This window comes from Pan troglodytes, chromosome 5 (genome assembly GCF_028858775.2).
Source record: "Pan troglodytes isolate AG18354 chromosome 5, NHGRI_mPanTro3-v2.0_pri, whole genome shotgun sequence".
In the NCBI taxonomy this organism is placed as follows: Eukaryota; Metazoa; Chordata; class Mammalia; order Primates; family Hominidae; genus Pan; species Pan troglodytes.
In genome coordinates, this window is record NC_072403.2 from 24,003,712 (window position 1) to 24,028,309 (window position 24,598).

Here is a 24,598-nt window from a genome sequence, read left to right on the forward strand (position 1 = left end):
TTCTAAGTTGGCTTTTAAGTGATTCTATCACAAGTTTCCCCTTTCTGAGAGAAATTTCTTTTTTTTTTTTTGAGACGGAGTTTTGCTCTGTGGCCCAGGGTGGAGTGCATTGGTGGCGTGATCTTGGCTCACTGCAACCTCCACCTCCCAGGTTCAAGGTATTCTTTTGCCTCAGCCTCCCAAGGAGGTGGGATTATAGGTACCCACCACCACGCCCGGCTAATTTTTGTATTTTTAGTGGAGACAGGGTTTCGCCATGTTGGCCAGGCTGGTCTCCAACTCCTGACCTCAGGTGATCCACCCGCCTTTGCCTCCCAAAGTCATGGGATTACAGGTGCGTGCCACTGCACCCGACGGAGAAATTTCTGTAACATTTTAAAAGTGCCAAATGTTATGCTCTGAATAATTGTGTTTGACAGTCCTTTCAAAGAGATATATGGTGCCCAATGAACTGTATTTCAGTGCTTTCTGTTATAGAGGCATATACCCTTTTGGCACTTTACCTGTGTTCCCCAAATTGCTTTTCTCTTTTAAGGACGTTACTATTGATCATGTCCCTCATCCCTAGTAAAAGGAGTGAAAGGAAAATCATTGATACATGTTATAAAAAGGGTGTACTGGCATCTCTTTAGACATGGTGTGAGTGGTACAGGTTGAATCCTTTGCCTGAAAATTACACTGTCTGTCTCCTAGGTTATTACCTTAGAAGCTTCTTTGTTCTAAGGCATGCTTTGTCAAAATTTAATACTCTTTAGAAAGAGTGTGCCTTTGCATGTGCTGAAAAATATTGGTGTTGTGAACATGAGCGTCGAGGCTTCGGTGGCTGACCATGAGCTGAGAGCTAGATGTGTAAAACTGGGGAATGAATATTTTGGGGAGACAGAAGAGGTAGTGCCATCATGATGGAAGAAAGGCAGCCTGAATAACAAAGAAGTGTGAAGGTACCAAGGATAAAACCCTCCAGCCTCTTTTCCCATTGTTCCTCCTTCAAACCCTTATGTCCCTAGGCTCAGGGCTGACTTGGGCACTGGGACAATTGCTGAATGCTGAGCTTTTCTGTCTGTAAGCAGTGGAACTACATCATTTGAAGTGGGCTTAGTCAGATCTTGAGATCTAGCCAAGTGACTCTGCCTCCCTTGTCTCTCTTTATATATTATATATTTCATGAATGGTTCTCTTTCAACAAGGAAGCTACCTCTCCTTCCTGTAGACTTTGAAGCCCTTGATTTGTGCCCATGAACTTGTTTGTTCATGCTTAAATGAAACCCTTGGCAGAGTAGACAAGCTTGTTCCCAGTCTCTTTTCCTGGTAATATTTTCTTCTATCATAATCCAGTCAAAGCGAAGGAGGAATGTAACTGATAAGCACACAGTTTATAGCATCAAGAGTTGGGAAGTAAGAATAATGCGTTTGAATTCCAACATCTACCACCTTCCTTGATAACTTATTGTCTTAATTTTCTCAGCACTCAGCTAGAAGAGAGGAAGAATGATTTGGTCTCTCAAAGTAAAGGATAGGTCTGGTTTCAGCTCTGACATTTAGAAGTGCTTGGAAGTCATCACTTTTACCCTTATAACAAGAAAAAAGCTGAACAAATGGAAAATTAATGACTTTTTAAAGACCTACTGGAGAAATAAAGTCATAGAGCAAACCCCCACCCTGAAATCTGGAGAGACAGGTGAATATAGAGAATAATAACTGAGGTCAGCTTACCTGAAGCAGAAGCCACTGGAGCCACACATTGATAGCACTTCAATGGCAATTCTGACAAATTGCTAGAGTAACTCCTGGAGGCCCAGTTTAGAGGTGCCCCATACTTTGTGGGTTTTACCTCCAGGAATCCCACTTGGTTCTCAGATGAAGATCTGAGAAAAGCCCCCACATATTTCTGGCAGGGGTGGGCAAGGGAAGTAACTGTTTTGGATTTCACCCAGAGTGTTTCCCATAACAAAGGCCTGCTCTCCAAGACTAACAACTTTACCAGAGTGTTATCTACCTGAGGGAAGGGCAGTTAGTCAATTCCAGTCTCCTTTTGCCTTCTATTAATATTTCCCCTAAATGGAGGGAAAAACAGGATAAGAAACACTTCTCAAGGTCATGTCCCAGGGATCCAGGCCCACTAAAAGACTGAGATTTAATGATAAGGTTATTGAGCACTTTCTCTTCCCCACACCTTACCATCAAACCAACTAGGTTCCAGCATAATAACAGTAGATTGTAACTAAAAGAGCTTCAAGACACGGACTCTATTTAAGAAAGAGTTCTTAGGGAAATCCAAAGCAAACAGGGTGAAAAAAAATACAAGGACACCAAAGGAAACTGAAGTCTCTGGCACCTACAGGCACATAAAACACTAAACACAGCCCAGTTCTCAGCCAGATTAGCATAAAACCTCACACTGAGGCCTATTTACTACAATTCTTGTTCAAAACATCAAATTCCCACTTTTAGCAAAAAAGGGCAAGACATACTAAAAACAAAACACAGTCTGAAGAGACTAAGCATCAGAATCGGACTCAGATATGACACAGATTTTGGAATCATGAGATAAGGCATTTAAAACAGCTAAAATTAATATGTTAAGTCTAATTTTAAAAAGTAGAAAACATGCAAGAATAGATGGTAAATGTGAACAGAAAAATGAAAGTTCTAAGAAAAAAAACAAAAGGCAATGCTAGAAAGTAAAAGCACTAACAGAAATTTTAAAACCTCTTAATGGGCTCATCTGTGGACTGGAAATGACGAAGAAAAGGATCAGTGAACTTGAAGATATGTCAGTAAAAACTTCCTATACTGAAATGAAAAGAGAAAAAAGGATTTAAAAACCCATAAAAACAGAATAGTGTGTGCAATTTAACTATGGGAAAATTACAAAAGTTGCAAATATATATAATTGGGATACCAGAAGAAGAAGAGAGAAAGAGGCAGAGAAATAATTGAAGTAAGAAATAATAATGGCTGATTATTTGCAAAATTAATGACAGACACCAAACCACAGATCCAGGGAGCTCAGAGAAGCTTATAAGAAACCATGTTAGAGCTGGGCGAGGTGGCTCATTCCTGTAATCCCAGCACTTTGGGAGGCCGAGGCAGGATCTCCTAAGGTCAGAAGTTTGAGACCAGCCTGACCAATATGGTGAAACCCTATCTCTACTAAAAACACAAAAATTAGCCAGGCATGGTGGCGTGTGCCTGTAGTCCCAGCTACTCAGGAGGCTGAGACACAATTGCTTGAACCTAGGAGGCGAAGTTCGCAGTGAGCTGAGATCACACCACTGCACTCCAGCCTGGGCAACAGAGTGAGATGTTGTCTTAAAAAAAAAAGCAGCAGCAGCAGCCATGATCTGGGAGCAGTGTGTGTGCCTGTAATCTCAGTTATGTGGGAGGCTGAGGTGGGAGGATCACTTGAGCCCAGGAGTTCCAGACAAGACTGGGCAACATAGAAATATTCCATCTAAAACAAACAAACAAAACCACGCCAGCAAGAAGAAAGCAAACTGAAATATTTGTTTTGTTTCCTTTCCTTTTTTTAATAGTAGAGACAGGGTCTCAGTATGTTGCCCAGGCTGGTCTCAAACTCCTGGGCTCAAGTGGTCCTTTTGCCTTGGCCTCCTCAAGTGCTGGGATTACATGGACTGAAATATTTAAAGAGTTGAAAGACCCCACTAACCTAGAATTCTATATCCAGTGGGATTATCCTTAAAAAGTGAAGAAGTATAAAGACAGAGGCCAGGTTACACCTGTAACCCGAACACTTTAAGACTCTGAGGTGGGAGGATTGCTTGAGCCCAGGAGTTCAAGACCAGCCTGGCCAAGATAGTGAGACCCCTGTTTCTAATAAAAATTTTTAAAACTTTGCAGGGTGTGGTGACGCATGCCTGCAGTCCCCGCTACTTGGGAAGCTATGGTGGGAGGATGGTTTGAGCTCTGGAGTTCCAGGGTTACAGTGAGCTACAATCCCACCAATACACTCCAGCCAGGGTGACACAGTGAGACCCCAATCCCCCTCAAAATTTTAAAAAACAAGTAAGTATGAAGACAGAGGTTAAAAGTAAAGAGATGAAAGACATACCATGCTAAGACTGTCCAAAAGAATGCTGGAGCAACTATATTAATTTCAGAAAAAGGAAAATGATGGATAAAGAGGGGCACTACACAATAAAAAGGAGGTCACTTATTTACGAGGCATAACAGTCCTTAATGTGTATATGCCGAAGAATAGAGCATCAAAATATGTGAGGCAAAAACTGATAGAACTGCAAAGAGAAACAGATTAATTCACTATTATCCTTGAAGACTTCAACACAGCTCTATTAGTAATTAATAGATCCTGACAGCGGCCGGGCGCAGTGGCTCACGCCTGTAATCCCAGCACTTTGGGAGGCCGAGGCGGGTGGATCACCTGAGGTCGGGAGTTCAAGACCAGCCTGACCAACACGGAGAAACCCCGTCTCTACTAAAAATACAAAATTAGCCGGGGTGGTGGCGCATGCCTGTAATCCCAGCTACTCGGGAGGCTGAGGCAGGAGAATCGCTTGAACCCAGGAGGCGGAGGTTGCAGTGAGCGGAGGCAACTTGTTGCACTCCAGCCTGGGCAACAAGAGCAAAACTCTGTCCAAAAAAAAAAAAAAAAAGATCCTGACAGCAGAAAATCAGTAAGCATCAGTAAGGACATAGTTGAACTCAACAGCACCATCAATGAACAGACTTAATTACCACTTACAAGATATAGGTTAGCCTTACTTTAAACAAAATTGGAAATACTAAAATACCTCCTTAGGAAACCAATAAATTTAGGTGTGATGTTTCATTATATGAAAGAATTTAAAATATATTCTATTCTTATTTTACCTGACTTTTCTTCTTCTTTTCTTTTTTTTTCTTTTTTCTTTTTCTTTTTTTTTTTGTCGTTGTTGTTGTTGAGACGGAGTCTTGCTCTGTCACCCAGGCTGGAATGCAGTCATGAGATCTCGGCTCACTGCAACCTCTGCCTCCCAGGCTCAAGTGACTCTCCTGCCTCAGCCACCCGAATAGCTGGCACGACAGGCACACGCCACCATGCATGGCTAATTTTTGCAGTTTTAGTAGAGACAGGGTTTTGCCATGTTGGCCAGGCTGGTCTCAAACTCCTGGCCTCAAGTGATCTGCCCGCCCTGGCCTCCCCAAGTGCTGGGATTACAGGCATGAGCCACCATGCCCGGCCTACCTAAGACTTTTAAAAGTTTTCCTTTAACCATTTAAATTATGAATTCATTTAGAAGTTTACGGCTTACCTAATCAGAAACTGAGTTGTGATATGGATCATCATAAACCTCTGTAAATATTTGAAAAAGTGAACTCCAGAATTGCCAGTGGCTGTTACTTGTGATGAGATCAGCAAACAATCCCCTATAGAACTCTTGCCAGGGGGCTTGTCTTGTAATTTGTGATTTTTTTCCTAAGTCCGAAGCGGAGAGTGAAGGAGTGCCATTCCTCCACACCAAAGGTCCCACTTTTCAATGACAGTTAGGGAAAAGAGTATATAAGACAGCTCCTTCTGCAGGGCCAGCCACCTCCTTGCCTAGAAAATTATTGTCTGCTCCTTGTTAACTCCTCACGTTCATTCGTTCTGTCAATAACATTTCCTGAGCATCTGCTATGGGCCAGGCACCACCTCAGATGACCACAAGCTATTCAGATCAATTGGCAGGTCATTAACATCACTGTGTGCATCAAAAATGATAGTAGATTAGAAATATTGGAAATTCTCAGCACAAGTTTTCTGCCCCATGTTGCATATGTTATCAACCAAATGATTCTCATGGGAGGTGAAATGAGAGTCACTGCAAATCAAGGCCATCTCTTTTTTTTTGAGATGGAGTCTCGCTCTGTTACCCAGGCTGGAGTACAGTGGCACGATCTTGGCTCACTGCAAGCTCCGCCTCCTGGGTTCACGCCATTCTCCTGCCTCAGCCTCCCGAGCAGCTGGGACTGCAGGCACCCGCCACCATGCCTGGGTAATTTTTTGTATTTTTAGTAGAGACAGGGTTTCACCGTGTTAGCCAAGATGGTCTTGATCTCCTGACCTCGTGATCTGCCCGCCTCAGCCTCCCGAAGTACTGGGATTACAGGCGTGAGCCACCAAGCCCAGCCAAGGCCATCTCTTTATCCCTTTCTTCTCTCTTCCTGCTCTCTGGCTGTGCACAATCAGGCTCCGGTTAACCAGTTGGGGCTTTTATTCTTGGGAGAACTTGAAAGTTCTCCCAGCCACATCAAAGCCTGTTCCTCTAGGACTCCAGGTAGCTGTGTTCACTGATTCCTTCATTCAGTCAGTACTCAACTAAGTGCAAGATGTGCACTTGAGGATGATCTAAAATACAAAGACAAATTAACCTCAGCCACTGCCCTCTAGTAGTTTGCAATTTATTGTATTCCTTCCCAATAGTTCTTGCAAAGTACTTACCCGTGTCCTGTATTTCACAAATTTGGTTTATGTCACTTAATTATGTTTTCTTTCCCACTTTTCATGTATCTTGGAAGCACCACATATGTTATGAGAAGAATATAATAATCTTTGTGTATGTATTGGTAATTTCATAATTGCCAAAACCACACCCTCCTTGGCATAGGTTTAAGAATCAGGAAATCTGGGCTTGAGACCCACTTGTGCTTGTGTGGCCCTCCGTCAGCCACTTAACCTCCCTTGAGTTTCAGTTACTTCACCTGTAAAATATTTCTGGCTTATCTATTGCACAGTTTTTGTGTATGTGTGGATCAAATGAGCAACTGTACAGGTAATCACTTTCACAATATCAAATGACATACAGATGGAAGTTGTTATTGTTAAAAGTTCATGCCAGAATCAACCTCAGACTTTGCTTATGTGTACAATACAAATGCCATAGAAATAGTAACTAAGGGCAGAATTTGGCCCAGGGCACTTTACCGCAGTTTTTTTTAAGGCAGATGAAAAAAAATTAAAGACTTTTTTACTCAAAACAGAAAACTTTAAAACAAGAATCAACACTTGCCAAGGACATGGTTATTAAGTGGATCTTTATGACGGAAATTCAGAGGATGATGGAGACCTTCTGAGATCAGGCACTGAAAGAGAAAAGCCTTTAATGTTATCATCTTCCTCCTCCACCCTTGCGCTGCCTTGCTTAGAATTCCTTATCTAATCAACTAGAGTCACACATCTTAACAGTCAAACAATAAAAATGGGATGCACTTTAAGTCTGGATCGTTAGAGGCCAAAATCAACCTGTTGTTCAGGCTGCAATCATCCTGCCCAGAGGGCACTGAGCTCCACTTTCACTTTTAAGGGAACTGCAAATAAAATGCCTTTCTCTCTTGGATTTTGAAATTTTTTTTGTTAAATCTGGTTAAAATACGCATTATGTTCACAGAACCTAGCAGAGAAGCAAATTTTATGCTATGAAATGTTAAGTAAAAGAAAATGCAGTGACATGTTGGGAAGGAAGGGCCTCAGATAATCCAAGTTTCTCCAGCTTGGACTCCTATGTGTTATGGCTGATTCTAGAAAACTAGAAATAGGAGCAGTTAGTGCAAGTCCGCTTGGTGTGGAGATCAGGATGGTGACAATGAGAAGGGGTGAAGGGAATTGGAGGGTACTAACTACTTCAATTAAAAACAACAGAGGCCAGCCATGGTGGCTCACATCTGTGTTCCTAGCACTTTGGGAGCATGAGGTGGGAGGATGGCCTGAGCCCAGGAGTTCGAGGGTGCAGTGAGCTGTGATCACAACACAGCCCTCCAGTCTGGGTGACAAAGCAAGACCCTAACTCAAAAAACAAAACACAAAGCCACCACCAACAAAGGAAATCTCACACCCACTGTAGGTGTCTACTATCAAAAACACAGAAAATAATAAGTGTCAGTAAGCATGTGGAGAAATTGGAACTCTGTGCACTGTTGCTGTGAATGTAAACTGGTGCAGCTGCTATGGAAATAGTATAGTGGCTTCTCAAAAAATTAAAACCAGAATTACCATTTGATCTAGCAATTCCACTTCTGGGCATCCAAAAGAATGGGAAGCAAGATCTCAAAGAAGCATTTGCATACCCATGTTCATCGCAGCATTATTCACAATAGCCAGAAGATGGAAGCAATTCAAGTATGCATTTGTGGATGGACGGATAAACAAACTGTGGTCTATACATCCAGTGGAATATTATTCAGCCTTAAAAAGGAAGGACATCAAGGCCAGGTGCAGTGGCTCACGCCTATAATCCCAGCACTTTGGGAGGCCAAGGCAGGTGGATCACCTGAGGTCAGGAGTTCAAGACCAGCCTGGACAACATGGTGAAACCCCGTCTCTACTAAAAATATAAAAATTAGTCGGGCGTGGTGCTACACATCTGTAATCCCAGCTACTCAGGAGGCAGAATCACTTGAACCTGGGAGACAGAGGTTGCAGTGAGCCGAGATCGCGCCACTGAACTCCAGCCTGGGCAACAGAGTGAGACTTGGTTTCAAAAAGTAAATAAATAAATTAAATAAATAAACCTTGAGGACATTATTCTCAGTGAAATAAGCTAGTCACAAACGACAAATGTATGAATCCACTTATAGGAGGTACCTAGAGTATTCAAATACATAGAGACAGAAAGTAGAATGATGGTTGCCAGGGACTTGGGGGAGAAGAAAATGGGCAATTTCTGTTCAATGGGCACAGTTTCATTTCTGCAAGATGAAAAAGTTCTGGAGACCTGTTGTACCACAATGTAATCATACTTAACACCACAGAAGCTACTGAAACTTAATTAAAAATGATTGACATTGTAAATTGCATGTTATTTTTATCACCATTTAAAATTTAAAAATTATTTTAAAAATTGAAAAAAAAAAGAACAAAGAGGAAAAGAAAAACCTAAATTGAATCCTCACTGCCCAGATTAACCTTATAGTTAATGACGAATTTCTATGTTCAAAGATTCTGGTGGTTTCCCATTCCTGTAAGGTCCAAACTCCTTACAACATTCAAGGGCTTCTTGGAGGTGGCCTCAATGACCCAGCCTCCGAGTCTTACCTTCCACCACCTCTTACAAGCTCTAGCTTCTATAGTCCCTGTACACTTCTGCACTCTCATCTCCATGATTTTTTTTTTTTTTTCCAGCCAAAATCTCATCCACTCCTCTGCGTCCATCCACATGTCCTGGGAAGCCTTCCCTGATCACCTCAGAGGTAAACAGCTCCCCTTCACTGGGTTTATATTTTGCAATTCATCACTGTGTTCTAAGTGTTTGTGAATACATCTCTTAGGAACAGGTCAGCTCCCTGCAGGCAGAGTTAGCACCATATTCATTCAGCATCTTCACGGCACTGGTAATAACAAATATTTGATGTCAGGCAAATCATGTCACTAATCCTCCAGCGGTCACAGTGACTTATACAAGGGCTTGAAAGGATGACATAGTTTCCCCCCAACTGTCACCTCTACTTCTCCGTTCTCGGCTCCTACCACTGCCCCCTTGCTCCATCCCCTCCAACTTCTGTGGCTTCTTTGCTGTTTGCTGGATTCCCTGGGTGTATTCTCACTTTCTGGCCTTTACACAGGCTGGTTTCTCTCCCTGAAGGGTTCCTCTCTCAGATTCCTACATGACTCACTCCTCTACCTTCTTCAGGTCTTAGTCAAAAGTTACCTTCTGGAAACACCCTTTCCTAAACATCCTATTTAGAACTACAACCCAGTCCCATTTCCTATCCAGCACTCCCTACCCTGTTTCCCATCTTCATTTTTCTCCATTGCATTTACACCAGGTGGCTTGTATTTTATTTATTTGATCTTTGTCTCTTTAGTGGAATGTAAGCTCCATGAGGGCTGGTGTTCTTTTACATTACTCATTGATTAAAAAAAAATCTTGGCCAGGCACAGTGGCTCAAGCCTATAATCCCAGCACTATGGGAGACCGAGGCGGGTGGATCATCTCAGGTCAGGAGTTCAAGACCAGCCTGGTCAACATGGTGAAACCCCATCTCTACTAAAAATACAAAAATTAGCTGGATGCGGCGGCAGGCGCCTGTAATCCCAGCTATTTGGGAGGCTGAGGCAGGACCATCGCTTGAACTGGTCACTGGAAGGCGGAGGTTGCAGTGAGCCGAGATCGTACCATTGCACTCCGGCCTGGGTGACAAAGTAACACTCTATCTCAAAAAAAAAAAAAAGAAAAGAAAAAGAAAAAAGAATCTTCAGTCTCCTGCAGTGCTGGCACATAGTAGACTTTTAATAAATAGTTGTCCAATTAATTGAATGAATGAATGAATGGCTATAGAAAGCATTTGCAGTATAAGATTATTGAATAATTTCTGATTGTTATCAAAATATTTTTTCTGTGAGTGCTCATCCCGGGCTTGGAAAAAAAAGTGAACACACTTTGCAATACAAGCTCTGCTCTGTCTTCACTGCACAGGATTTAACCTGTACTAACAGCAATTGATTGATGTTTTTCTGTTGGCACACTGTTTAATCATTTCCTGTCACAAACTGAAGCAAAGGTCATGTTAGATAAGCACTCAATTAAGTCTTTAGATGATGGTGACGTGTAAACAGCTTATTAGTCTATACATGTAATTAATTTTAACATTACTTTGCAGGTTGCTTTAATTCTGTAGTAACACAGTCCCTGCTAATTTGCTGCCTATATTCCATTATGGTTCCTAATCTTTTATTAAGTCCCCCCATCCCCCTCCTGCTGTTCCTGCCGCATTTTCTTGTAAAAAATTTCAAACATAGGCAAGTTGGAAGATTTTACAGTGAATCTCCACACGCCTGTCCTTTTGATTCTACTATTTACATTTAACACACTTGCTTTAACACTTAACTATCAATCCCCAATTAAGCCACTTTTAAAAAGTTACCCACTCATCCATTTTAATTAAGTATTTTATTTTCCCTCAAAGTGTGATTTGGGGTTAGAAATGCAAATTCTTGAATCCCAACTTAGGCCTACTGTATCCAAAATTGGGAGGGAGGTCTCAAGGTGGTTGGGGCTGGGGTAGGGAAGAGCAACCACAATCTGTGTTTTTGTTTTTGTTGTTGTTGTTGTTTTGTTTTTGAGACAGCGTCTTGCTCTGTCACCCAAGCTGGAGAGCTATGGTGCAGTCTTGGCTCACTGCAACCTCCGCCTCACAGGTTCAAGCAATTCTTCTGCCTCAGCCTCCCAAGTAGCTGGGATTACAGTTGTGCGCCACCATGCCCAGCTAATTTTTGTATTTTTAGTAGAGAGGGGGGTTTCATCATGTTGGCCAGGCTGGTCTCGAACTCCTGACCTCAAGTGATCCACCTGCCTTGGCCTCCCAAAATGCTGGGAGTACAGGCGTGAGCCACTGAGCCCAGCCTCACAATCTGTATTTCTGACAAATTCTCCAGTGATTCTGAAGCTAGTTCAAGTTTGAGAAGCACCATTTTAAATCTATGTGACTCAGTCTACCTGTTTCCATGGAGATCCACTCGCACCATTGAAGTTAGAGGTCTCCTCCGGTGCGTTACCAAAGGGAGACCCTAATGATACAGCTGTACCCAGGAGCCTTCCTCCATCACACACATGCCAACTTATTTGTCAACATTAACTGGTGCAGTACAGTTTTAGTGATGTGGTTAAGAAGTTCAGGCTCTGGAACTAAATAGATCTGGGATGGAATCTCAGCTCCACCCAAGCTATATGGATTCAGCTAAGGTACTTTTCCTTTGTGAGCCTTGTTTTCTCATCTTTAAAGTGGAGTATGGAAGAGCATATCCCTCACAGCAAATAGTTATCCAGCCTCTTCTGTGCATCAAGCATTGTAGATCCTGTTCTGGATGCTGGGGAAGTAGTGGTGAGGCAAGGCAAAGCTCAGTTCTCTTGGAGCCTTCATTCTATAGGAGAAACTTACAGTAAACACACACAAATAGAAATAATTTCAGGCTGGGCATGGTGGCTCATGCCTGTAAACCCAGCACTTTAGGGTTGGGGCCAGGAGGATCGCTTTGAGCTCAGGAGTTGGAGACCAGCCTGGGGAAAATGTTGAAACCCTGTTTCTATTTAAAACAAACAAACAAGCAAACAAAACAAACATTATCTAGGCATGGTGGCATGCGTCTGTGGTTCCAGCTATCTGGCTACTTGAGAGGCTGAGGTGGGAGGATCACATTGAACCCGAGAGGTCAAGGCTGCAGTGAGCCATGATCGTACCACTGCACTCCAGCCTGGGTGACAGAGTGAGACCCTGTCTCAGAAAGAAAAAAAAAAAAAAAAAGAATTTCAGAGAGTGAAGAATGCTAAGGAGACTGTAAAACAGACTATTGAGACGAAATGACTTACTTTAAAATTCGAGGTTAGGAAAAGCCTCTCTGAGAAGGTGAAGAAATACAGAGGGGCAGAAAGCCAGTGTGGGTGCAGGACAGTGGGAGAAAGTGACACCAGAGAAGAGGGCAGGAGCCAGTGCAGAGCCATCCTTTATTGTAGACAGTTTGGCTTTAATTCTTATTGCAGCAGGGAGCGATTCCTGCTTCCTATTCATCCCCCACACCATGCCCTGCATTTCAGGTGCAAATTTCATAATCTGGTCCCAATCAAGTTACGTGTGCCTCTTTCTTCCTCCCTTTCTGCCTGCCTCCTTTCCTTCCTCCTCTTGCTCATCCTCTTTCCATCAACATCAAACACTGATCAAGTATCTCTGTTAGGTTGTAGGGACGCTAAGGGGATGGTGTCCTCAAGATTTATCTATGTTGTAGCATGTGACAGGATCTCCTTCCTTTTTAAGGCTGAATAACATTTCATTGAAGTATGTACCACATTTTGTTTATTTACTCATCTTTGAGATTCTGCTTTAATTCTTTTGGAATATACCCAGAAATGGAATCGCTGAATCTTGCGGGAATTACATTTTTAACTTTTGGAGGAGCCACCAATTGTTTTTCATAGTCACTGCACCATTTTACAATCCCACCAACAGTGCACAAGTGTTCCAATTGCTCTTCATGCTTGCCAACATTTGTTATTTTCTTTTTTTTTCTTTTGAGACGGAGTCTCGCTCTGTCGCCCAGGCTGGAGTGCAGTAGCGTGATCTCCGCTCGCTGCAAGCTCCGCCTTCCGGGTTTACGCCATTCTCCTGCCTCAGCCTCCTGAGTAACAGGGACTATAGGCGCCCGCCACTAGCCCGGCTAATTTGTTTGTATTTTTAGTAGAGACCGGGTTTCATCGTGTTAGCCAGGATGGTCTCGATCTCCTGACCTCGCGATCGTCTGCCTCGGCCTCCCAAAGTGCTGGGATCACAGGCGTGAGCCACTGTGCCTGGCCAACATTTGTTATTTTCTATTTGTTTGGCTTTCTTAAAAAAGCCATCCTGGCAGGGTGTGGTGCTCACTCCTGTAATCCCAGCACTTTGGGAGGCTGAGGCAGGAGGATTGCTGGAGCCCAAGAGCTCAAGACCCACCTGGGCAACATAGTGAGACCCCTGTCTCTATTAAAAATTTTTTTAAAATTAAAAATAAATTTAAAGTAGCCACCCTAATGGTGTGAGGTTATATCTCAATGTGGTTTGATTTGCATTTCTCTAATGATTTATTATGTTAAGCATCTTTTCATATGCTTGTTGGCTATTTGTATATCATCTTTGGAAAAATGTCTATTCAAGTCCTTTGCCCATTTTTTAACTGGCTTTTTAAAAAATTGTTGAGTTTTGGGAGTTCTTTATATATTCTGGTTATTAACTCCTTATTAGATATATGATTTGCAAATATTTTCTCCCATTCTGTAGTTTGTCTTTTCACTCTGTTGGCTGTCCTTTGATGCATGTAATGCCCCTCTAGAGCTTGACAAATAAATATTCCTGTAAAGTCTGCTTTATCTGATATTAGTAGAACTACCCTAGATTTACTTGGGTTAGTGTATGTTGGTTAATGTATACATATCTTTTTTTCATCACTTTATTTCAGTCTTTCTATGTCTTTATAATTAAAATGCATCTTTTTTTGAGCAGCATATACTTGTTGTTTTCTTTTATTCCAGACTTCAATCTTTGTTCCTTTTTTTTTTTTTTTTTTTTTTGATGGAGTCTCACTCTGTCACCCAGGCTGGAGTGCAGTGGTGCTATCTCGACTCACTGCAACCTCCACCTCCCAGGTTCAAGCAATTCTCGTGCTTCAGCCTCCCAAGTAGCTAGGATTACAGGGGTGCACCATGACGCCCAGCTAATTCTTTGTATTTTTAGTAGAGATGGAGTTTCACCATGTTGGCCAAGCTGGTCTAAAACTCCTGATCTCAAGTGATCCACCAGCCTCGGCCTCCCAAAATGCTGGGATTACAAGCGTGAGCCACTGTGTCCGACCTGAAATCTTTGTTCTTTATTTTATTATTATTATTATTATTATTATTATTATTATTATTATTATTATTTTGAGATGGAGTCTCACTCTGTCACCCAGAGTGGAGTGCAGTGGTCCGATCTCAGCTGACTGCAACCTCCGCCTACCTGGTTCAATTGATTCTTGTGCCTCAGCCTCCTGAGTAGCTGGGATTACAGATGTGCACCACCATGCCTGGCTAATTTTTGTATTTTTAGTAGAGACGGGGTTTCGCCATGGTGGTCAGGCTGTTCTTGAACTCCTAACCTCGTGATCTGCCCCCTTGGCCTCCCAAAGTGCTGGGATTACAGGCATGAGCCACCACGCCCAGCCAATCTTTGTTCTTTCATTGAAGTATTTAGTCGATTTACATTTTATATAATTTCTGACATATAGGAGTTCAGAGTGTGGGGTGTATGGAGCTTTTTGATGCCTTTAATCAGTTTATTTAAATTCTCAGTTATTATTACTTTAAATATGGTTTGTGGCTAATCTCTTTTTCTTCTCCTTTTGGACCTCTGATTAAATACACATTAGTCTACAAATTTCATGTATCTCTTATGCTCTTTTCTGTGTTTTCCATTCATACTTTTTCTTGTTATGCTTAAATTTGAATATTTTATGCTGATGTATCTTCTGGTTCATGATTCCTCTCATTATTTATTTATTTATTTTGGAGATGGAGTCTTGCTCTGTTGCCTGGCACGGTCTCGGCTCGCTCTAAGCTCCGCCTCCCAGGTTCACGCCATTCTCCTGCCTCAGCCTCCCGAGTAGCTGGGACTACAGGTGCCCGCCACCATGCCTGGCTAATTTTTTTTTTTTTTTGTATTTTTAGTAGAGACGGGGTTTCACCATGTTAGCCAAGATGGTCTCGATCTCCTGACCTCGTGATCCGCCCGCCTCGGCCTCCCAAAGTGCTGGGATTACAGGCGTGAGCCACCACGCCTGGCCTCTTTTTTTTGTTTTTTTGAGACAGAGTCTCACTCTGTTGCCCAGGCTGGGATGAAGTAGCATGTTCATGGTTCACTGCAGCCTCGATCTCTAGGTTCAAACAATCCTCCTACCTCAGCTTCCTAAGTAGCTGGGACTACAGGCACATGCCACCACAATCAGCTAAATTGTTGTTGTTGTTGTTGTTGTTGAGACGGGGTTTTGCCATGTTGCCCAGGCTGGTCTTGAACTCCTGGGATCAAGTGACCTGCCTGCCTCAGCCTCCGAAAGTGCTGGGATTACAGGTGTGAGCCACCACACCTGGCTCAATTCTTCTTTTTTGGGACTGTGCTTATCTGCTTAATTTAACTTTTTTTTTTTTTTTAGTTTTATAATTTCCACTTGATTCTTTTTTATATAAATCCCATTCTTCTGATGAAATTCTCCATTTTCTAACTGATTTCTCGAACACACTAATCATGGTTACTTTAAAGTTTTGTTCTGGTAACTCCAGTATCTGGTCACCTGTGAGTCTCTTTCTATTGTCTATTTTTTCTCTCAGTTTTTGGTCATTTATTACTCCTTTCTAACATATCTACTAAATACTGATTGAATTCCAGACACTGTGGAAAAGTTATAAGAGATCTAGATGATATTATCTTCCTTCAGAGAAGATTAATTTCATTTTTTTTTTTTTTTTTAGCATGCAGTTAGTAAGAGCCAAGCAAGTTCATCAAATCAGAGATTGAGATGAGTGAAAGCTAAATTTCAAGCTTTGAGAGGGCTTATTTCTGGAGTCCCTTAGTCTTAGCACAATAGTTCTAAACCGAGGGTGATTTTAATCTCCAGGGAACATTTGGCAATATCTGGGGACATTTTTGATTGCCACAAACTGGGGCTGTGTGCTTCTGATGTCTGTCACAAGTTGGAAGTGGTAGAGGCCAGATATGCTGTTAAACATCCTACAATATGTAGGAGAGCCCCCCAATACAAAAGAATTATCTAGTCCAAAATGTTAATAGTACCAATATTAAGAAACCTTGCTCTAGGGCTTAGTCCTTTAAGATTCTCAATGGAAAGCTGCAGTATTTATCACGGCTTCTCATCTTTGGCAGGCCTTGAGCTCCAGTTTTTCTCCCAGTATTATGAGACTGCCAAAACCTTTGTTTACCTTTATAGTCTTTCAGCAGCTGCTTTCTGCTTGCTTTTTCAGTCTCTTGCCCTACTTTGCAGTTTAGGAATTAGCACATGCTTTAAGTGGGCAAAGCAATAATTTATGTTGGTGTCACCTATCCAGGATCTTGGCTCCTTAAGTCCTGGCTGATTTTGTTGATTTCCGATGCCTTAAAGAAGCTGTTTTTGTTGTTTTGCATGTTGATATTATTGTTTTGCATTTTTATACAGCTTTGATATTTATTCCTATTGTGATGGTATTAGGGATCCAAGGTACTCTGTTATAGCCAGAGTGTAAGTTTGCTATGTTTGCATGTAATTGGGTGAGTTTAACTCCATTTTGACAGTCCTTCAGCTAATAACATCTCCCAAAAGAAATCAGGTATACAGATTGCTCTAGAGTTAAATAACAATCATTTTTGTTCACTATTTAAATAAAAACATGTAGGTTTTAGTTTTTGCCTAAATACATGAAATATAAAGACATTTTAATGATAACATACCTTATAAATATTTGCTCACTATAGATAACTTAGAAAAACCAAAAGGATGAAGAAGAAAATAACAAACATATTTTCCACCATGCAAAAACAGCATCAGGAAAATTTTGGTATAGTTCCTTTCAGTGTTTCTCCTGTGTATGTGCAATGCTTTTGTTTCCAGGACTAACTCATAGGCCTTTATGTTTTTTATTTTTTCATTTTTATTTTTTGAGACGGAGTTTTGCTCGTGTTGCCCAGGCTGGAGTGCAGTGGCACAATCTCGGCTCACCGCAACCTCAACCTCCCAGGTTCAAGCAATTCTCCTGACTCAGCTTCCCAAGTAGCTGGGATTACAGGCGTGTGCCACCATGCCCAGCTAATTTTGTATTTTTAGTAGAGACGGGGTTTCTCCATGTTGGTCAGGCTGGTCTTGAACTCCTGACCTCAGGTGATTCGCCCCCTCCTCGGCCTCCTAAAGTGCTGGGATTACAGGCATGAGCCACCACGTGCGGCCTGTAGACCTTTATTAATTTACTTTGCATTTTAACAGTATAATTTACATATTGAAGTATAATTTGCATACAGTAATATTGTGTACAATTCAGTAATTTTTAGTAAATGTACAGAGCTGTACAACTGTCACCATAATCCAACTTTAGAACATTTCCATCTTGTCAAAAAGAAACTTCATGCCCATTTACACTCAGTCCTTGGTCCAAGCCCCAGCCCCAGGCAACCACTAATCTACCTTCTGTCTCTATAGATTGGCCTATACATCTTCCATTTTATTAGTAAAGTTAGCTTGTTTTTAACAAAGTCATCCAATTTTAATTATATAATTCTTTCAGTCCTATCCAAATGAAATTGAGCAAGTTTAAATAAAGATGGCTGTTGTGAGATACAGACATTTGTGGGATGTGTGTGTGTGTGTGTGTTTGCATGTGTGTGTGTTTGCAGATGATGCAAATCTTTTAAGGACTGTGGCATGTTTGCCTCCATTATTTTATGTATTTCTAATTTTCTTTTTGAGATATACTTCATGTAACATAAAATTCACCCTTTTAAATTTGGTGTTTATGCAACTATCAACACTATCTAATTCCAAAACATTTTCATCACTACAAAAAGAAATCCCATCCACACCAGGCCTAGTGGCTCATGCCTATAATCTCAGCCCTTTGGGATGCTGAGGCAGGAGGATCGCTTGAACCCAGGAATTCAAGACCAGCCTGGGCAATATCATGAAATCCTGACTCTACAAAAAAATACCAAAAAAATAGCCTGGTGTGGTAGTGGGCTCCTGTAGTCCCAGCCTCTTGGGAGGCTGTAATAGTCTGTTTTCATGTTGCTGATAAAAACATACCCGAGACTTGGAAGAAAAAGAAGTTTAATTGGACTTACAGTTTCACATGGCTGGGGAGGTCTCAGAATCATGGCAGGGGGCGAAGGCACTTCTCACATGGCGGTGGCAAGAGAAAATGAGGAAGAAGCAAAAGCAGAAACTCCTGATAAACCCATCAGATCTCATGAGACTTATTCACTATCATGAGAATAGCACAGGAAAGATTGGCCCCCATGATTCAATTACCTCTCCCTGGGTCCCTCCCACAACACGTGGGAATTCTGGGAGATACAATTCAAGCTGAGATTTGGGTGGGGACACAGCCAAACCATATCAGAAGCTGAAGTGGGAGGATCACTTGAGCCTGGGAGTTCGAGACTGCAGTGAGACAAGATCACAGCACTGCACTCCAGCCTGGGCAACAGAGTGAGACCCTGTCTCAAAAAAAAAAAAAACCAAAAAGAAATTCCACTCCCATTATCAGTCACTCCCCATTCCCCTCCCCCACCCAGCCCTTGGGAACCACTGCTAAACCAGGGGTCCCCAACCCTGGGGCCGTGGACCAGTACCAGTTGGTGGCCTGTTAGGAACTGGGCCACACAGCAGGAGGTGAGTGGTGGGTCAGCGAGCATTACCGCCTGAGCTCCGCCTCCTGTCAGATCAGTGGAGGCATTAGATTCTCATAGGAGCCGGAACCCTATTGTGAACTGTGCATGCAGGCATCTAGGTTGTGTGCTCCTTATGAAAATCTGATGCCTGATGATCTAAAGTAAAACAGTTTCATCCTGAAACCATCCCCTCACCGCTCCCTGCTACCTCCCAACGGGTCCATGGAAAAATTGTCTTCCACAAAACCGGTCCCTGGTGCCAAAAAGGTTGGGGACCACTGTGCTAAACTACTTTGTGTCTCTATGGATTTGCCTGTTCTGGACATTTCGTATAAACAGAATCACACAGTAGGTGGCCTTCTGTGTCTGGCTTCTTTCACTTAGCACAACAATATTTTCAAGGCTCATTCATGTTTTAGCATGTGTCAGTACTTTATTCTTTTGTTTGTTTCGTAAAACACAAAACAGTCTCACTGTGTCACTCAGGCTGGAGTGCAGTGGTGCGATCTTGGCTCACTGCAGCCTTCACTTCCTGGGTTCAAGAGATTCTCGTGCCTCAGCCTCCTGAGTAGCTGGGATTACAGGCACGTGCCACCAGGCCTGGATAATTTTTGTATTTTTAGTAGAGGCAGGGTTTCACTGTGTTGGTCAGGCTGGTCTTGAACTCCTGACCTCAGGTGATCCACCTGCCTCGGCCTCCCAAAGTGCTGAGATTACAGGTGTGAGCCACTGCACCGGGCCAGTGCTTCATTCCTTTTTATGCCGAATAACATTCTATTTTATGAATATGTCACATTTTGTTTATTCACTAATCTGTTGATGGACATTGAGGTTGTTTCTACTTTACTTAATAATATTTTAGTTAATATAACTTAACGAGTGGAAAGGGGAGAAAATTATTACTGGGGTGGTATGATATTATATGTATGTTGGTTTTTGTCCACAATTCCTGGCTCATAACTCCCATAGCCCTTGTTAATTTCCTAAGTGACTAAAATAGTAAGCATATCTTTCCTTAACATATTGTTCCTTAACATATCTTTTGTCCTTGATTCCTGAAGCAGCTTCCGAATGGCGCCAGAGCAATAAAGGTGAGACAATCTTTTGTTACAATATTGGGGCATTTTAGGCCTTAGAAAACAGAATCTCACTCTCTGACCTCCTGCCCCCCTTTTATCTTCTTTTTCTCCTCCATGCAGGCTACAGAAACTAAAAATATATTCTAATCTTCTGACTTGAAATTCTCTGAACTGCTTTCCTTGTCTGATTTTAGGTTGTAAGACCCCCATGTCCGAAGGGGTCCTGTCCCATACTCGGGAAGAAGGAATGCTGCATAGACAGGCCAGGAAGAATCTCGGCCTTACCGGGTTTCCCCACTCAATCTATAAGCATTAGATCATACTCTTTTTGTCCAATCACAGTTCTCCTTGGTTGTCAATCATACCTATCCAAAAAAATCTCCATAAAAGGCCCAAGAAGATAAGGTATGGGAAACTTTTGCACAGCTGAAATGCTGGAGGCTTGCAAGAAAATGAACAAGAATGCATCCGCCTGCCGGGGGGGTGGCGCATCCCTCTCCACGGGAACTGAGGCTCCTGCAGTCAGGACCCTTTCAGACCTCACCCTGTGTATCTCTTCATCTGGCTATTTATTTGTATCTTTTAAAATAGCCTTTAAAATAAATCAGTAAACCTAAGTGTTTCCCTGAGTTTTGTGAGCCACTTTTAGCAAATTAATCGCGCATAAAGAGGTGGTCACCCAACTTGAAGTGGATTGGTCAGAAGTTCAACAGGCTTGGGCTTGCAACTGGCGTCTAAAGGAAAGGCGGTCTTGTGGGACTGAGCCCTCAGTCTGTGGGATCTGACACTATCTCCAGGTGGATAGCGTCGGGATTGAATTGGAGAACACCCAGCTAGTGTCTGCGGCAGAACTGATTGCTTCCTGTTATTGGGGAAAAAATCCCCACACATTTGGTCACAGACATCTTCAGTGTTGATTTTTGTGGTGTGAGAGCACAGGTAGTGTATCTGCACGTCTCTAATAATCTCAAGAATACATTGGCCGGGCGCGGTGGCTCACGCCTGTAATCCCAGCACTTTGGGAGGCTGAGGCAGGCGGATCACAAAGTCAGGAGATTGAGACCATCCTGGCTAACACGGTGAAACCCTGTCTCTAATAAAAATACAAAAAATTAGCTGGGCGCGGTGGCAGTCGCCTGTAGTCCCAGCTACTCAGGAGGCTGAGGCAGGAGAATGGCGTGAACCCAGGAGGCGGAGTTTGCAGTGAGCTGAGATCGCGCCACTGCACTCCAGCCTGGGCGATACAGTGAGACACTCCGTCTCAAAAAAAAAAAAAAAAATACATTAACTGAAATTTATAGTAGAGAACACAATGATATCATAAAGAAAAATAAAACAGAAAAGATATTAACATAAGAGCTAAGCTTTTTTTTTTTTTTTTTTTTTTTTTTGAGACGGAATCTCGCTCTGTCACCCAGGCTGGGGTGCAGTGGCACAATCTCGGCTGAGCTCACTGCAACCTCCGCCTCCTGGGTTCAATCGAGTCTCGTGCTTCAGCCTCCTGAGTAGCTGGGATTACAGGCGCACACCACCAAGCCTGGCTAATTTTGTATTTTTAGTGGAGACGGGGTTTTACCATGTTGGCCAGGCTGGTCTCGAACTCCTGACCTTAAGTGATCCGCCCACCTCGGCCTCCCAAAGTGCTGGGCTTACAGACGTGAGCCACCCCACCTGGCTGAGCTAAGCTTCTTTTAAGGCTCTGATTAACATGAAATAACATCTAAGCCCAAATTTCTGTTTATTCAAACTGGAATGAGCAATATGCTCAAAAATTGTTATGAAAACTGAAAAATAACAGAAATTAGTGCTGTATTCTAAGGGTAAAAACATACTTAGAGTAATATTCTGCCAACAAAGAAGCAGTGTATGTGGAGTGGGTGGGAAGTGACAGAGGTGGGCATGTGGATCCTTCTGTTGCTAATAATAAAAATTCCTAGAGCACCGAGTCTCCACATGGCAATGTGATTGAGAAGAACCATATATTATTCCTTTCATTTCCACTCTTTGAGGGAGCCTCTTTGTTCCGAATTTCAGCTGTCCCTCAAAGAGCATGCAGGGCCTTCAGTTGATACAAGGAGCTCATGAAGCCAATTAATTTTTTGTTCCTTCTCACAGTGACAAACTATAATCCTCAACCATTTGTGTTGCAAATATGGGTCATGGTGAGAAACTATGGGCAGTGTGATCTTCAGACTGGCTGTGCATTTACACATTCATGTACACACACACACTCATGCACAAATTCAACTTTCTCAGCTCCAGTCCCACCACAGGACAGCCTATATTTATTAGGTGTCCCAAGTGATTGTGATGTAGCTGATCTATTTTTTTTTTTTTTTTCTGAGACAGAGTCTTGTACCCAGGCTGGAGTGCAGTGGCATGATCTCAGCTCACTGCAACCTCTGCCTCCTGGGTTCAAGCAATTCTCCTGCCTCAGCCTCCAGAGTAGCTGGGATTACAGGCATGCACCACCACACCCAGCTGATTTTTGTGTTTTTAGTAGAGACAGGGTTTCACTATGTTGGTCAGGCTGGTCTCAAACTCCTGACCTCAGGTGATCCACTCACCTTGGCCTCCCAAAGTTCTGGGATTACAGGCATGAGCCACTGCACCTGGCCTGAACTGAATTGTGATTTTGACTTTTTTTTTTTTTTTTTTTTTTTTTTTTTTGAGATAGGGTCTTACTCGGTCATCCAGGCTGGAGTGCAGTGGTGCAATCACAGCTCACTGCAACATTGAACTCCTAGGCTCAAGCGATCCTCCTTCCCCAGCCTGCTGAGTAGCTGGGACTATAGGCACATCACCATGCCTGGCTAATTTTTGTATTTTCGGTGGAGTTGGAATCTCACTATGTTGCTCAGGCTGGTCTCGAGCTCCTGGGCTCAAGTGATCCTCCTGCCTCAGCCTCCCAAAGACTCTTTGAAACTAGAGTAAATTGGAATTTTCCCTGACTCATTTTCCAATAGATTGGCATTTCTCCCATTGTTTAGCCTATAACCTCCACTCACCTCTGGTTTTCTGTATTTGTCATGAGCTCCTACGGAAGTGCTAAGGGAAGGCAAGGAAGAGGAGGGTATTTGGGAAGGGGAAGGGCAGGGACAGGCCTGCAGTCTGTCACCCAGCGAGGCAGCATGGAGGTATGCTACCCAGGTCTCGCTTCAGGAGAACAGGTTGTGGGGAGGGCAGGTGACTGACAGCCCCCAGCCCTCGGGTGTGTTGCAGTGTTCATGCCTGGAACACATCCCCTGAGCTGCTCCCAACCAATGACTGAGCTTGCAGGCGTGCTAGGCGAGATGCTGAAGAACTTGGATTCTCCAGACAGTTGGTGCAGCCTGAGCTCAGCTCTTCCCCACCTTCCTGTCTTTTCTCACTCCACAGATGTCACACCTCATTGCAGTCTGAGACTCTACTTTCTCTTATTTCCTCTCCCTTTTTTCCCTCACAGGAACTTCCCTCATAAACTCGTGCTCGTTTTATTAGTCTGCTCTGGCTGCCGATAAAGTACCACAGACTGGGTGGCTTAACAAAAATTAAGCCAATTTATTACTGGGTAGAAGTCCACGATCAACGTGTTGGCAGAGTGGGTTCCTTTGGCGATCTCTCTCCTTGACTTGTAGATGGTTTGGATGTTTGTCCCCTCCAAATCTCATGTTGAAATGTGACCCCCAACATTGGAGGTGGACCTAGTGGGAGGTGTTTGGGTCATGGGGGTGGCTGCCTTGTGAATGGCTTGGTGTCCTCCTCTCAGTAATGAGTGTTAGTTCATGCAAGATCTGGTAGTTTAAAAGACACTGGCACCTCCCCCTTTCTCTGGCTTCCATTCTGGCCATGTGACATGCCTGAGCTCCCTTCGATCTTCTGCCCTGATTGAAAGCTTCCTGAGGCCTCACCAGAATCCAAGCAGATGCTGGTGTCATGCTTGTACAGCCTGCAGAACTGTGAGTCAATTCACCTTTTTCCCATTTGCCCAGAGAATACTTGCTGGCAACACTTGCGGCTGCAGTGTTTACCCTGAGATAACTTTACAGTGAAATATCTCGCTTTTATTATTTCCACATCACTTAGTATATCAACTTTGGAAACAAAAGATACCATTCTCTATATAGCATTCTGTTTTTAGTAGTGGTATTTTCATTTACAAAACATAGTAATTCTCGGTCGCTGAAAATGTCAAATCCTAGAAAACGTAGCATTCCTACATGTGATGTTAACATCGTTCCCGAACAGTTTTTGGCCGAAGATTCACTTGATGAATATGATTTTTCTGAAATAGACAATTCTGATGATTCAGATGTTAGTTCTGTTTAGAAATAACCACAAGAACAGTGTTTAAATTTTATTTTCACATTGAAAATCAGTCAGATTTGCTTCAGCCCCAAAGAGCATGTTTATGTAAAAATTAAATGAGCACTGGCAGCCAGCTGCACTTTTTTTTTCTAAATGGGAAAGGAATAAACCTCTTTTCTTTATAAGTCACCCAGTCTCGGGTATTCCTTAATAGCAATGCAAAAGAGATTTAATAAAATGGCCATTTTCCCTGTGTCTTCACACTATCTTCCTTCTGTGTGTCTGTGTCTTTTTTTTTTTTTGAGATGGAGTCTTGCTCTGTCACCCAGGCTGGAGTGCAATGGTGTGATCTTGGCTCATTGCAACCCCTG

General features: G+C 42.7%; 1 long non-coding RNA gene across 1 annotated transcript in view; it reads left to right on the forward strand.

The window, feature by feature from the left end:
* Positions 1-20,547, forward strand: part of LOC134810277 (uncharacterized) — a 45,982-nt gene extending 25,435 nt beyond the window's left edge. Inside the window, exons 2-4 of the long non-coding RNA XR_010157919.1 lie at positions 9,119-9,186; positions 19,923-19,952; positions 20,135-20,547. This is a non-coding gene — a long non-coding RNA (uncharacterized LOC134810277). The remainder of the gene's footprint in view (positions 1-9,118; positions 9,187-19,922; positions 19,953-20,134) is intronic.
* Positions 20,548-24,598: the final 4,051 nt, after the last annotated feature.